The sequence below is a fragment of the Neovison vison genome, chromosome 6, assembly GCF_020171115.1.
Source record: "Neovison vison isolate M4711 chromosome 6, ASM_NN_V1, whole genome shotgun sequence".
In the NCBI taxonomy this organism is placed as follows: Eukaryota; Metazoa; Chordata; class Mammalia; order Carnivora; family Mustelidae; genus Neogale; species Neogale vison.
The window spans coordinates 77,751,968-77,765,101 of record NC_058096.1 but is presented as its reverse complement, the minus strand read 5'-3'; positions in this window follow the sequence as shown (position 1 = coordinate 77,765,101).

Here is a 13,134-nt window from a genome sequence, read left to right as displayed (position 1 = left end):
CTTATGAGGTAGAAGGGAAAGAGGCAAACAGGGCTTGGAAGAGGTCAGACCATATACTCTCTAAATATTTGTATGAAATGGAACTGTTTTCAGTGTTTAATTTGTAAAGTTATCGCCAAACCCTTTCCCTACCCAGTGACTTAGAATTTACAGATAAATTTAAAAAGAAGACAAAACTAACAATTTTGCAAATCTCTAGGGTGGAAATATTTCAATGCAACTACATAAAGCTACTTGGTCCCTTTTATTATTTGATTATTTAAAAAGTATTTGAAAATTAAAGATCATTTTTTTTTTCAGACGTCTCACAATCACATCCTAAGACGTGATTGTGAGAGAAAACTTCAGTTTTGAAATAGAAATACTGCAGCAACGAATTACAACCACTTGAGGGCAGTAGAAGCACATTTCTTGTCTGTATACAGCAGTCAATTTAATGACAACTTTAAAATTAAACACTTGGCAAAGACATACAATACTTTTTTGTATGTCTACCTTGGTCTAGAGTTATTATCCCCCACCTCCACAGTTCATATTCCCAGGGAGTTTCCCTCATGTAAGTAGAACGACAACAAAAATATTTTAAATGTACATATTCTTTTTGTTTGTTTTATTAGCTCTATTTTTGCTGGGGCTTATAACATATAATTATGAAACATCACTTCATTAAGTCACAAGTTCAATTTATTCTCCTCAAATCATCCTTTAGGTTCAGGTAAGTGTATCTTAATGTCTGTCTATGTATGTGGGTATGCATGTTTGTGCAAGTGTGTGTATGTTTACTCAACAGATGGTTGAGGAAATAAATACTGTTGCAAGCATTCCAGTGAACAAACAGAATTTTGGGGGGGAGGGGAGTATGTTCATAAAGTGCCTTTATTTTTTCCCATAACTGCCCTGCAAACCCTCTATGTTGGTATGCTTCTTTTCATCACCACTTAGATAACATCTTGGGCAAGTCCCATAATTTCTCAGACGTTAAAAGAGATTTTCCAGTTACTTTTATCTCCTCCCTCCAAGTATCTAATTTCAGTGAATCAAATGTGTGTCTTGTATAATACTTAAAATTGCCAAACTTGAATTTCTCCCTTTGTTTGTTCTGCCTCCCACTGGAAGCCTGCACTGGGAAGAAGAGATGGGGTAGTCACAAACATTCAAGGCTATTTCCCTCTCGACTCCTCATTTCCACTCATCTTCCCATTCCAAGGTAGCCTCTGACTCCTGGAGGGTTGGAAGAGAGGTAAAGAGCAGGAGACATGTTCTTTCATGAATATCTCTGTAATCTGACACTGTTTATCTCCACCTGTGGTAGAAGTTTAAATCTTCCACTTTCTCTTGAAGCAGCTTTTGGGAGTTTTTAGGAACTGTGTGATTATACTATTTGAACTGCCAGCTTCATGGGTGTGAGACCTGTGTAGATCTCCAGACCACATGCTTAGAGAAGCCTTGTGCTCAGTTTAATGCTCTGTCATTACCACCTTAAAATTTTTAATAAAATTTTTAAAAAAGAGACCCTGCATTTTCATTTTGCATTGGAACCCAAAATTTACAAAGCCAGTATTGACTGAGTCCCTCCAGACTGCAGATGTATTGCAAGGTAATTGCCTCTCCTTTAGCTGATAATTTATAATCTCCCCTCAAACTCTCTCTGGCAGAAACCCCCTTGGGCAGGATCCCATGAGTAAAGATTCCAAGCCAATGCCTTCTGTGGGTTCTTTTGCTCCAGAAAAACAAGCACTTGTGGGGAGTACAGCTACTGTAAATCTCCCAGCTACTGCCATGAACCATCTCAGCCAAGCTCTCCCTGGAGATTTCAGGCATAAGCCGGACAGTTCTATTGTGTTTCTAAACAGCAGTGATCCCATACAGGGATCCCAAAGAGGCTCTCTGTTTACTCCAGAAAGCCCCTCTTCCTCTAGATAATTGTCAACATATCAGTCCCTCTAATTCCCTGACTTTCTGGACCTCAATTCTTTGATACTTCTAAGGTGGGTGGGAAGCTCAGGGTCAACAGTTCAGTTTTTGGCCCCTCCTGTGCTGGTTTTGGATAGAGCATTCAGCCTCGCTTTGGAAACTACAAGTTCTTGCCTTCTGCTGTTTTGTTCTGACTTTCTGCTGAGGGAGCTCAGCAGAAACAGAGTTGGAAAAAACGCCAATAAAAAATCCCAGCCACATCATTTGTAATGATGACATTTTGCTCAAAACTGGAGATTTTGAAACTATTTATCTGAGAAACATTTTAAATAGTTCTAACTCAGTAAAGATAGTAATGCCTTCATCAGTAGGAAAAAAGAAATATTCAACAAATATTTTGAGCATTTCCTTTGTGTAGGAATAAGTTGTACTGATAGGCAAATTATTAAGATAGCCCCACAGTCCTGGGGAGCCTACAGTTAGAAACTGGGTAGCACAAGTAGACAATTTTCCAAAGTTAGATGAGTGATAATCAGGTTTTGTCATGGGTTTTGTGTGTGCTTTCTGAGCTTGTCTTTGAGAGTGTGGCTGTGGAACTTCTTTCCTGAAGCTTAGTGATTGATAGGTTGCTTTTAAGATCCCCTTAAATAGATCCATCCCTCATCTCTCAGTTTCTGGCTGTACTGAATATATAGGATGAAATTACAACTCATGTACTTCCAGACATGGGATTCAATTCTACCCATCAATTATTTTACGTCTATCCAAAACTTGACTCTGTGGCAAGGCTTTGCACAGGGCATCTTGAAATTTTTTTTCTCTCTCAATGCTATGATGAACCAATATGAAAAACATTAGACCTGTCTTTTTTAGTTTCTCCTTCAGTGTAGGAGAAGCAATCTATAATGAGGGGTAGACGGGCTCTCTTAAAGAACAGAGAAGGAATTCAGTAGCAATGTTCTTAGTGACATTGGATGTCTTGACTTGGAAATCAATTGTCTTTTTGCCCTTTTGGAGAGTGCCTCATATGGATGGGGGAGCAGGAGGCTGGCTGAGGATAGAGCAAAAGCTGGCACCTTGCACCCCCTCTTCACCTGCTCCCCTCCATATGTGTAGCGTTCCTCAGGCACCCCTGACCTCCATGAAACGATAAATAGTTAACTTGCAGGGATCGCAATCCTGCAGAACAGGAATCTCCCTTGCTCTACAGATGTCCTAGAGACCTAAACAGGGAGGTTACCTTATCAAGAGCACAAATTTCCAGAGGCAAATAACTCTCATTTCCTGAAGCCCTAATGTCCTCCTCCCTACCATAAACTGGAGGAGACTGAGGTAGAAGGGAATGTAAATGATAGCAGGATAATACCCCACCAAGAATCTCCCAACTATCTTGATGTTAATGCCTGACCTAAAGACGACATTGATCAAACCATAAGGGCAAGGCCTCCCCCCCACCCCCAGCACCTTGTAAGCCCTCCTTAATATGTGAAAACTCTGTTGAAACCTCCCATCCCTTCACCACCTCCCCCAAACCGTAAGGTATATAACATGCCTACCCTCACAACCCGGGGCGGCAGCTCTTCCTGCCCACGGGTCCTGTCCCCGTGCTTTACTAAACCACCATTTTGCACCAAAGATGTCTCAAGAATTCTTTCTTGGTCATCGGCTCTGGACCTCAGCCCACCAAACCTCACCTAGGTTCTAGAACTTCATCATTTTTGGCGAGCCAACCAGGAGGTTTGTGAGTCTTTACATTTGGACTCTGAGCTTCGGTGCAAAATTGGTGAGTACTTTCTCTCCTTTTCCTTTACTCTCATTCCAGGGCTTTTCAAGGAGTATGGTCTTATTGGAACACTTGCATGTCAGTTGCTCAGGCTGTAATCCTCTAGCCCATGGCTACTCTATGGGGAGGAGAATGTCTGCCTTTTGGCTGTAAGTTAGTACCCTGGCCGGAATGGCAATAAGACCCAGAAACTTGATGGCCTCTCTTTATTCCTGTTCTTTTTTTTTTTTTTTTTTTAAGATTTTATTTATTTGTCAGAGAGAGGGGGAGAGCGAGCGAGCACAGGCAGACAGAATGGCAGGCAGAGGCAGAGGGAGAAGCAGGCTCCCCGCTGAGTAAGGAGCCCGATGTGGGACTCGATCCTAGGACGCTGGGATCATGACCTGAGCCGAAGGCAGCTGCTTAACCAACTGAGCCACCCAGGTGTCCCACTTTATTCCTGTTCTTATAGAAAGTTGTCTCTCTTGGGCACGGGACAGCCACCTAAGTCACCAGGACGGCTGCCAATCTTAAGACTCCCGTGTGAGGTTTCCTCCTGATTGATCTAATGTGATCCCCTCCACATCCCTGGTTTAGCCACTTTTGGCCGCGAGACCTCCACTGGGAGCCGGCCGAAACCAGTACCCGATTGAATTAAAACGCAACCGGGACCGTTTCCTAGGGAAGTTGGCTGTAAGGACCACATGTGTTGGAATGTCGCATAGACCATGATGGATTTCAGTCTTTACTGCTTCTTGTCAGTGTCTTCTGCAAACTGCCTAAAGTTATGAAATTGGGTAATTTCCCCTTGCCAAACTTTTCTAGTATTTCCATGGGTTAATATGGCAAAACAGTATGCAGTCTTCAGGACAGACAATGGCATGGCACAGTTTCCTAGTCCATTCACCAGGCACCCATCTGTAGCCTAGGATGCGATGGGGAAGTGGAGGGACGCCGGCACCCCTCCAGAGCCTTTTAAGGCAGGATGGTGATCAATAGCGTATCTTGAGGGATGCCTCCGGTCGCTTTTGACACCTAAAACCTCTGACATACCCTGTGTGGGACGCCACCCAGGAGTCGGGGGATTTGGTAATGGACCTTCATTACTTTTCTGGAAGCATGGCCTCAGTAGACTTCTTCAGTTCCCAAGGACTCTACCTTGGGGTGCCTTTTAACCCACTGGAAATAACTTGGATTGCAAAACTTAGGAAAGGACTGAGCCCCTGTAACACTGCATGGCCTCAGTGGGATCTATCAGTTAGATCTCCTCTGCAGGAAGCAGGGCAAATGGACCTAGGATACCTTCACCGCTCACACCTAGGCCTTCATTGCTCTGCACCAGGACCCCAAATAAGGGGCTTTTGCGGAATGTGTTTGCCCAAATGAGTCAACTAGTAAACTTCCTCCTGACATATTCGATGATAATTACGTAAATAAGCCTTCTTCTAGTAAACCCAGGTTGCTGGGCCATCCCTAGCAAAGGGGACTCTGGCTTTATTTCTCTCTTTCTCCTAATAGATGTGGGGGCTTCTCCCTCACTCACTTCCCGTGTTAATGGCTGTAACTGGAGCCAACTGGGGTTGGTCTAACTTGAGACAGAGACCATAAGGAATATTCCCAAGCAGCTGCCGAAACTCTCTTTGTTTCAGGGAAGTTTCCCTGTGTTCTCTGGCCTGACTTGGACTGCTTAACCCCTCCCCCCTTGCTGATGGGAAAACATGGCATCTGCTCCTCTGTTGGGGCTTATGAGTTCTAAAACTGGGAATCCTTTCTCTGCCTCCTGGCAGCACTTTGTTTCTTCTGTTTCCCCCTTATTGTGTTTCTGCACCAACGTGCGTGCAGCCTGCATGGCTAGCCTCTAGATCATGCACCATGGCTCCTCTCTCCACTGTCAAGGAGCAAGAAGAGCACCCCCTGGACCTAACACCCCCACTCCAGATCTTCCCACGCATGTCTCAGGTAAACATTCAAAGTGGAGTGGGCCCAGGTGGAATGTAAATCACTATTGGAACTAAGTTAAGTTTGTTGGTTTAATTAAGATAAGACCTATCTTTTAAGTTAACAGTAGTAAATGTGAAACTTCGAAGTTTACAGAAGGTCAAATAAGCTTGTGTTATTTATTAAAATTTGTTAGCAAAGAAATGACTAAACTGATGTTTAATTGTCTGTCTCAAAGTTTTAATGGGTAATTGCTGAAGTAGCTTTTAAAGTCTTTGGTAACCTGAAAGTCCTGATTTGGCTATCTCTGGAAATGAGGGTTATTTTAGAGAGAAAAATTATATTTTAGTAACACACCTTTATGGATGTTAAATTCTAGATTTGATTGTCTTTAAATGTTTGTTTACCTAAGCTAAACAATTTGAGGTAAACTTCAGAGAAGTTGCACAATAGCTTCTTTAGTCGATCTTATTATTTTGTGGGGATATTAGCAGACCCCATGGCACATGATTAAACAACTGGAAAATGGGATTGATTCCCCTACAATTGTATAACTTAACTAACACCTTATGTGTGGCTGGGATAATGAAATTGCCTAAAAACCAGCATACCACAGTCCATAGGATTAACTATGGACTTGTGGAGGCAATGGATGACCCCACTTTCTTTACGAGTGGATTGAATGATGCATGGGGGACTCCCCTTATCTCTTGACAAGTTTTCTCACTTGCCAGTGATCCTCTGTAATCAGGATATTGTTAAGGCTGGACCACTCAAAGGTCTTCTTATTGGTTTCATCCCTTAGTCATATTTATCCTAGAGGCCACCTCTGTTGAAGTGCAATTGCAAACAGATGCTTTAGCGAAACATAGAGCAGCCCTCCTCATAAAAAGAGCCTCAAAGCTCACTATGGGACAGTCCCTGACTGTAATGACTTCACATCAGGCCCAGATTTGTCTTAGAAGCCAAAGGCCACCAATGGATGATGGAGGCCGACTTATTAAATACTGGGCTACACTAACAGATATGCCAGAAATAATACTTGAAATTTGTCAAACTTTAAACCTAGTTACCTGTATGCCTGAACCTGACCACTGTACTTCTTTCTCTATAGAGCAAAAATGTTCAGAGGTTATTGATCTTGCTTACTCTATATGGCCAGATTTAAGATGCCCCTGTTAAAAATACGAATGACAGTTGTTTTTCTGATGACAGTAGTTTTCATAGAAAGAATAAGAAAAGCTAGGTATGCCATAGTGCTCACTAGCACTTTGCAATTGCCAAAGCCCAAAAATAAACATTAACACTGACTCCAAATATGCTTTCCTGGTACTACATGCCCATGGAGCTATTTGGAAGGAAAGGGATTTGCTATCAAGCCATTACTCCCCAATCAAATAGGGGCCTAAGTTACAAAACCCTCCTTATCGCTATACTGAAGATGGTGTATATCAAATCTGGGATACATATTCGTGGTTCATACCCACACTGATTGGAAGGCTCAGTCAAAAGGCAGTTTTATGCTGGGAACAAAAGAATCATGTGAGTGGTACTTGGGCAAATAACACACGACATCTGGGACGGCTATCATTAGAAATGTGTTACCAAGTAATAGTACTCCAGGCCACTGACTGGTTTGCTACTGATTGGGTAAGGCAACCTGGCATAAGATGATCAGCTCCAAACGGAACCCACTGGATCTGTGGAACCAACCTGTGGCCCTGGCTTCCTCCAGGGTGGATAGTTTGCTGTACTTTAGGATTTGCCTGGATTCATGGGCACATTAGTAAAACCATCACCACTCCAGCTAATCTCCCCAATTTAAAGCAAAGATGGACATGATCTATTTTGAAATGGTATGATCACTTAGCATCCATTTTTGTTCCATCTGCGGGACTAGAGGATGTCATGTGGCATGTAGAAGCCCTTAATAAATATACTACAAAGGTACTCAATGATTCACTAAATAGCATCTCCCTACTTAATACCAAAGTCTCACAAATACGCAAGGCAGTCCTACAAAGTAGGATGGCCTTAGATGTCCTGACAGCAGCCCAGGGTGGCACATGTGCAATTATCAAGACAGAATGTTGTGTGTACATCCCAGACTATCACAAAAACATCACAGGACTAATGTTCTACAAGATCCTTCTCTCTTAGTGATTGGTTAAGTTCCTGGCTTGGAGGAGGGCTATGGCCAACTCTCCTTTTTGGGCTTCTCACTCTTATCGCCTTATTAACCTTAATATGTTCCTTTGTTCGATGTTTCTCTACTTGGTGCCAAGACTCCATCCTGTAATGACTTCACCACGACAGATGATCCTTATCATGCGTGAGGATGCCTCTTCACCGTCAGTGCTGGATTCAGCTACCTCTGCCTTTCATAACTCCCTTATACATCCCTCCACTGATCAATGTTGACCCGAGTAGGGACAGCTCTATGCCCCTATTCAGCAGGAAGAAGTTACAGAAGATGAGACCTTCCACCTTCAACCACCTTAAAGATTTAAGGGTCAAAATTGTTCAGGGGGAAATGATGGGGGAGCAGAGGCTGGCTGAGGACAGAGCAAAAGCTGGCGCCTTGCACCCCCTCTTCACCTGCTCCCCTCCATATGTGTAGCGTTCCTCAGGCACCCCTGACCTCCATGAAACGATAAATAGTTAACTTGCAGGGATCGCAATCCTGCAGAACAGGAATCTCCCTTGCTCTACAGATGTCCTAGAGACCTAAACAGGGAGGTTACCTTATCAAGAGCACAAGTTTCCAGAGGCAAATAACTCTCATTTCCTGAAGCCCTAATGTCCTCCTCCCTACCATAAACTGGAGGAGACTGAGGTAGAAGGGAATGTAAATGATAGCAGGATCATAATACCCCACCTAGAATCTCCCAACTATCTTGATGTTAATGCCTGACCTAAAGACGACATTGATCAAGCCATAAGGGCAAGGCCTCCCCCCCCCACCCCGGCACCTTGTAAGCCCTCCTTAATATGTGAAAACTCTGTTGAAACCTCCCATCCCTTCACCACCTCCCCCAAACCGTAAGGTATATAACATGCCTACCCTCACAACTCCGGGCAGCAGCTCTTCCTGCCCATGGGTCCTGTCCCCGAGCTTTAATAAACCACCATTTTGCACCAAAGATGTCTCAAGAATTCTTTCTTGGTCATCGGCTCCGGACCTCAGCCCACGGAACCTCACCTAGGTTCTAGAACTTCATCAATATGATTAATGAAATTTTATTAAATCTCTTTATTTGTGGATCTCTTTGGGAACAATAAGGATGTTTACATCTTCACCAAGTAAAAAAATACTCCCAGGGGCGCCTGGGTGGCTCAGTGGGTTAAAGCCTCTGCCTTCGGCTCGGGACATGATCCCAGGGTCCTGAGACCGAGCCCCGCATTGGGCTCTCTGCTCAATAGGGAGCCTGCTTCCTCCTCTCTCTCTGTCTGCCTCTCTGCCTCCTTGTGATCTCTGTCTGTCAAATAAATAAATAAAATCTTTTAAAAAAATACTCCCAGATTAATTGACAGAATTAAACAAAGAAAAACACCTCCCCTTATTGGGATGGGAAATATCAAGTTGAATTTCCTTGGCATAGCAATTATAATGTGGTTCATAGCTTGGAAAACATTGTCCAGATTTTGTCTTTCTGGTACTAAAGGCAGAAAAGCAATGCATACTGATTATATGCTGTGGTGGCTTTTCTAGATAGGCTGACTTTCTGGGTGGTATTTTTCTTAGGGGAAGGAGTTAAACATCCTCTGTTTTGTGTAAACATCCTCAGCCTTAGTGAAGCCAAACTGTGCCTTCTGACTGGCTCTGACTGAAGTCATCATGCATCACTTTCAGCACAAGGGAGCAGTATTTCTAAAGCAATACCAACTGTGTCTATAGTCTACGTACTGGGCATCAGTACACTATGTCATATACCATTAATAATTTCTCCCAACCTTAAAATAAGATTCTCATACTTTTGGGGAAGATCTAGAGCTATCTTGCCAGGAGTACTCATATTTCTCATCCCACTCTTCTCTGAACCTCCAAAACTACCTAAAGGATCTCTTTTTCAATATTTTCTTTCCATCTATAGAGAGACTAGATTTAAATGTATCTTTCTCAGCTTATGTTGGTGCAATTTCCAGTGAAAGCCCCAGATATCAATTATGTCTCTGCCCACCTGAGCTTTAGAGGTCCATCCAATTTATACCCCAAATGGAGAGTGTCGGTAGTCTAAGAGTGAAGACTGCCTTGTAGAACATTTTCTTCTCTGGCTGAACCCTGGCCAGTAACAGGTGATTAAATTATATTCTTGAAGCCAGCTAAACTTATAATATCATCCTATCGAGTTTATGATAAGGAAAGACATAATTGAGAAAAAAAGTGTTGTTACCAATCTACTCTTGAAAGACCCTCTAAGTAGTTAAACTTCAAATTTAACCATGTACTCCACCTCAGTGCAGAAACTCCAGTTTATGAATGTGGAATTGGGCTTTTAGTATAGACTAGCAAATGCCACAGTTTTCTTTCTCCAGTGATTTAATTTTTAAAACTTTAAGACCATTCATAAGATCTATAAGTCAGCATCAATGTATGATATAAAGCTTATTAAAATTGGTAGAATTAAAATGGAGATATTTTCATAAGACAGAAGTGCTCAACCCTGGCAAAATATTAAAGTCATGGGGGATCTTTTAAAAGAAGGACATTACTTGAATTAGAATTTCTGAATTTTAAAAAAATCCCCCTAGGTGGTTCTTGTAATCAGCCAAAGTTGAAAAATCAGTGGCCTAGGGTTTAGAATACCTGTTCCAGGTTTTACTGGAGGTGATTGGGTCAATCTTCTCTCTCACACAGCTGCTGTGAGAATCATCCTACAGATGGGAGGGAGCATAGTACTAACCAAAGGCTCACAAGTCAAATCAGTAAGAGACGTGGGATCCAGGTGTAATCTTTGATTGACAGCTTTAAACACCAGCTATATTTTCAATGCATCCTTACTTCTCTAAATCTACTGAGTGGAAGCCAGCAGATAGGACAAAATTTCCATGATAAAAAAGCTATGACTACTATATAATTAACAGAAGCCTAGGCATAGCAGAGCTCACACCTCTTGGGGAACATTTTCTATTCTGCCCCCTTGAGATAGTCTAAGGATTCAGTTTTTATCTCCCCAAAGTCTTTCCAAATACAATCATATTATCTAAATATTCCAACACCTTAAATGTTATCCCACATCAGTCACTGATGATATCAGTGAAGTCTTGATGTGCTCTTTCAGACAGTAAAAAATTCCCTCTGAACAAATTAGTACTGAATCTTCATCGCCTTCAGTTTTGTAATAGCCATTCTGTAATATTAAATACTGGGCTACTGCCAGAAACCCCAGGACATACTAATATTAAGTATGTCTCTGCCAGAAACCCCAGGACATACTAATATTAAGGCATATTGATCACAGGTAGTCCATTTGTTTAGTATGTCACAGTTAATATGCATTTTTAATCTTTCTAGATTTCTCAATCTAGATGTGCAATCATGTGGATTGCAAAACTTAGTACTGTGATGGTTACTAGGTCTTGAATATGGTCTGATGGCTTTTTAACCATATTTCTTAAAGGGTCAAGTATCTCATAACAATTTTCTATACTGTACTCCTTTCCAACAACCAATTCTCATTCTAGAGAATAGCACATTCCTATCAAATAGTCTTCCTATTATTTTTTCCATCTATTGCATGCATTCCAAGGAGTCACTGAAATTAAAATTGTCTAAACATCAGACTCTTCACTAGCTAAGTGAGGAAACACTAGTTAAGCCATGTTGAAAATGACTTCTTTCAGTCTTCTAACATCTGCTAGTTTCAACAATCATGTGGGTAAGTATAGCCATGTTCTGCTTTTAAAACATATTACTGCAATAATTAGTAACCACTTTTAAATATTAAAATTTTAGACCAACCTAAATAAGATGTCCCTGAAAATCCTAATTGAAAGCCTTTCCTTATGACCATGATCTAGTTCCTCTTGTGTTTCAGATTCCTCCAAAATCAGATTGTGGGGAGATGGAATTAGAAGAAAGAAGCAAGGATTTTTTTTTTTTTTTTTTGCTTAATTCATCCTGCTGCAGTCCCTGGACTTTACATCTACAGGAGGCAGGCCTCTAATAGTGGCCTGCATGGATGCAAGTATGAGTTCTTGGGAGGATTCATAGGAATGGCCTCACTGTAGTTGTCTAATATGTGTCATGTGCTTTCCAGCAGGCTTTTCCCAACCACATCAAGCCAGTTCCAGCTTGCTCCTGGTGTCATCTTACTTAGACTAAAGTCCTCCAGACTGGGGGCTGGAGAAATGGCTCAAACTTAATATCCCTTGACTGATAGGAGACTCACACAACCTTGTCAGGCTAATGAGGACCACACTGCTCTTGCTTCTTCTTATATCTTTGTCATATGGATTAATTCAGCAAGCTTCTCATCAACTCAGTCTTCTGGGTAAGAAGCAGCTTAAGCCATTACATTCAGATATGCATTTGGACCTCTAGGGTCATATGCTTGGCCTCCTAAGAACTCTTTTACTGTGCTCTATCCTGTAGCCTGAATTTCTTTTCTCTACTGATCACATAACAAACATTTTTAATATATGATTATTAACCTTGTTTGAAATGGTTTACTACTCCAAGAACTTCCTTTGAGAAAGAAACTGATTGGGTCAAAAAATAAACCCTAGTTCCATCTGCTGTGGCCAAGGAGATAGAGTTTTGTGGGTTTCACCCATTTAGAAGTTTCTCAGGAAGTAGAGTCTCTGATCAGAGGAATTTAGCAGATTTATTAAGGGTGAGTAGGGAGAGTGGAAAAGGATGATTTCATGTCTACTGTACCTCCCAAATCTAATTCTCTGGGGTGTAAAAATCCAGAAGAGAAGAAAAGAACTCAGAAACTGGGATACCTAAAAGAGAATAGGTCTTTAATAAATTGCACTTTGGTGTAAATTTTTTGGTTAATTTTTGGTATAAATCTTCTTCAGTATAAATTCTGTATTTGCTCATCTAACAAGTTAAATAAGATTAGTGAAAGCATGCCAATTAGGTTTTTAAGTGATAAAAAGTAAAATGGAAATGAAAGTTTCTTATAATAGTAAACATTTGCATAATCAGTTACAAGAATTATCCTCTTACTACATGAGATTTTATTTTAGATTTTAAAGGTCAATGCATCGTAGTAAAAGAAAACAGACTAGTAAAGAAAACACATTTTATGGCAATTTTCATGTTCTCATAAAATTATAGCTCAAGGTTCAAAGCTCAGGTCAATAGATACATATAGTCTCCATATTCTGAAGATAAATACTAGATTCATCTCTGTGGAACTTGATGAAAGCTGGCAAAACCAGTCCTCTATCATCCTTTATAGGTAGAACACTAGAAAGATTTCTCATAAAATCTGAATATCTTCCTTCCTCTGGGAAGATGGAAGTAATAAGGTAGGAAGAACTCTATAACCTTTTGATTTGTTTCTCTA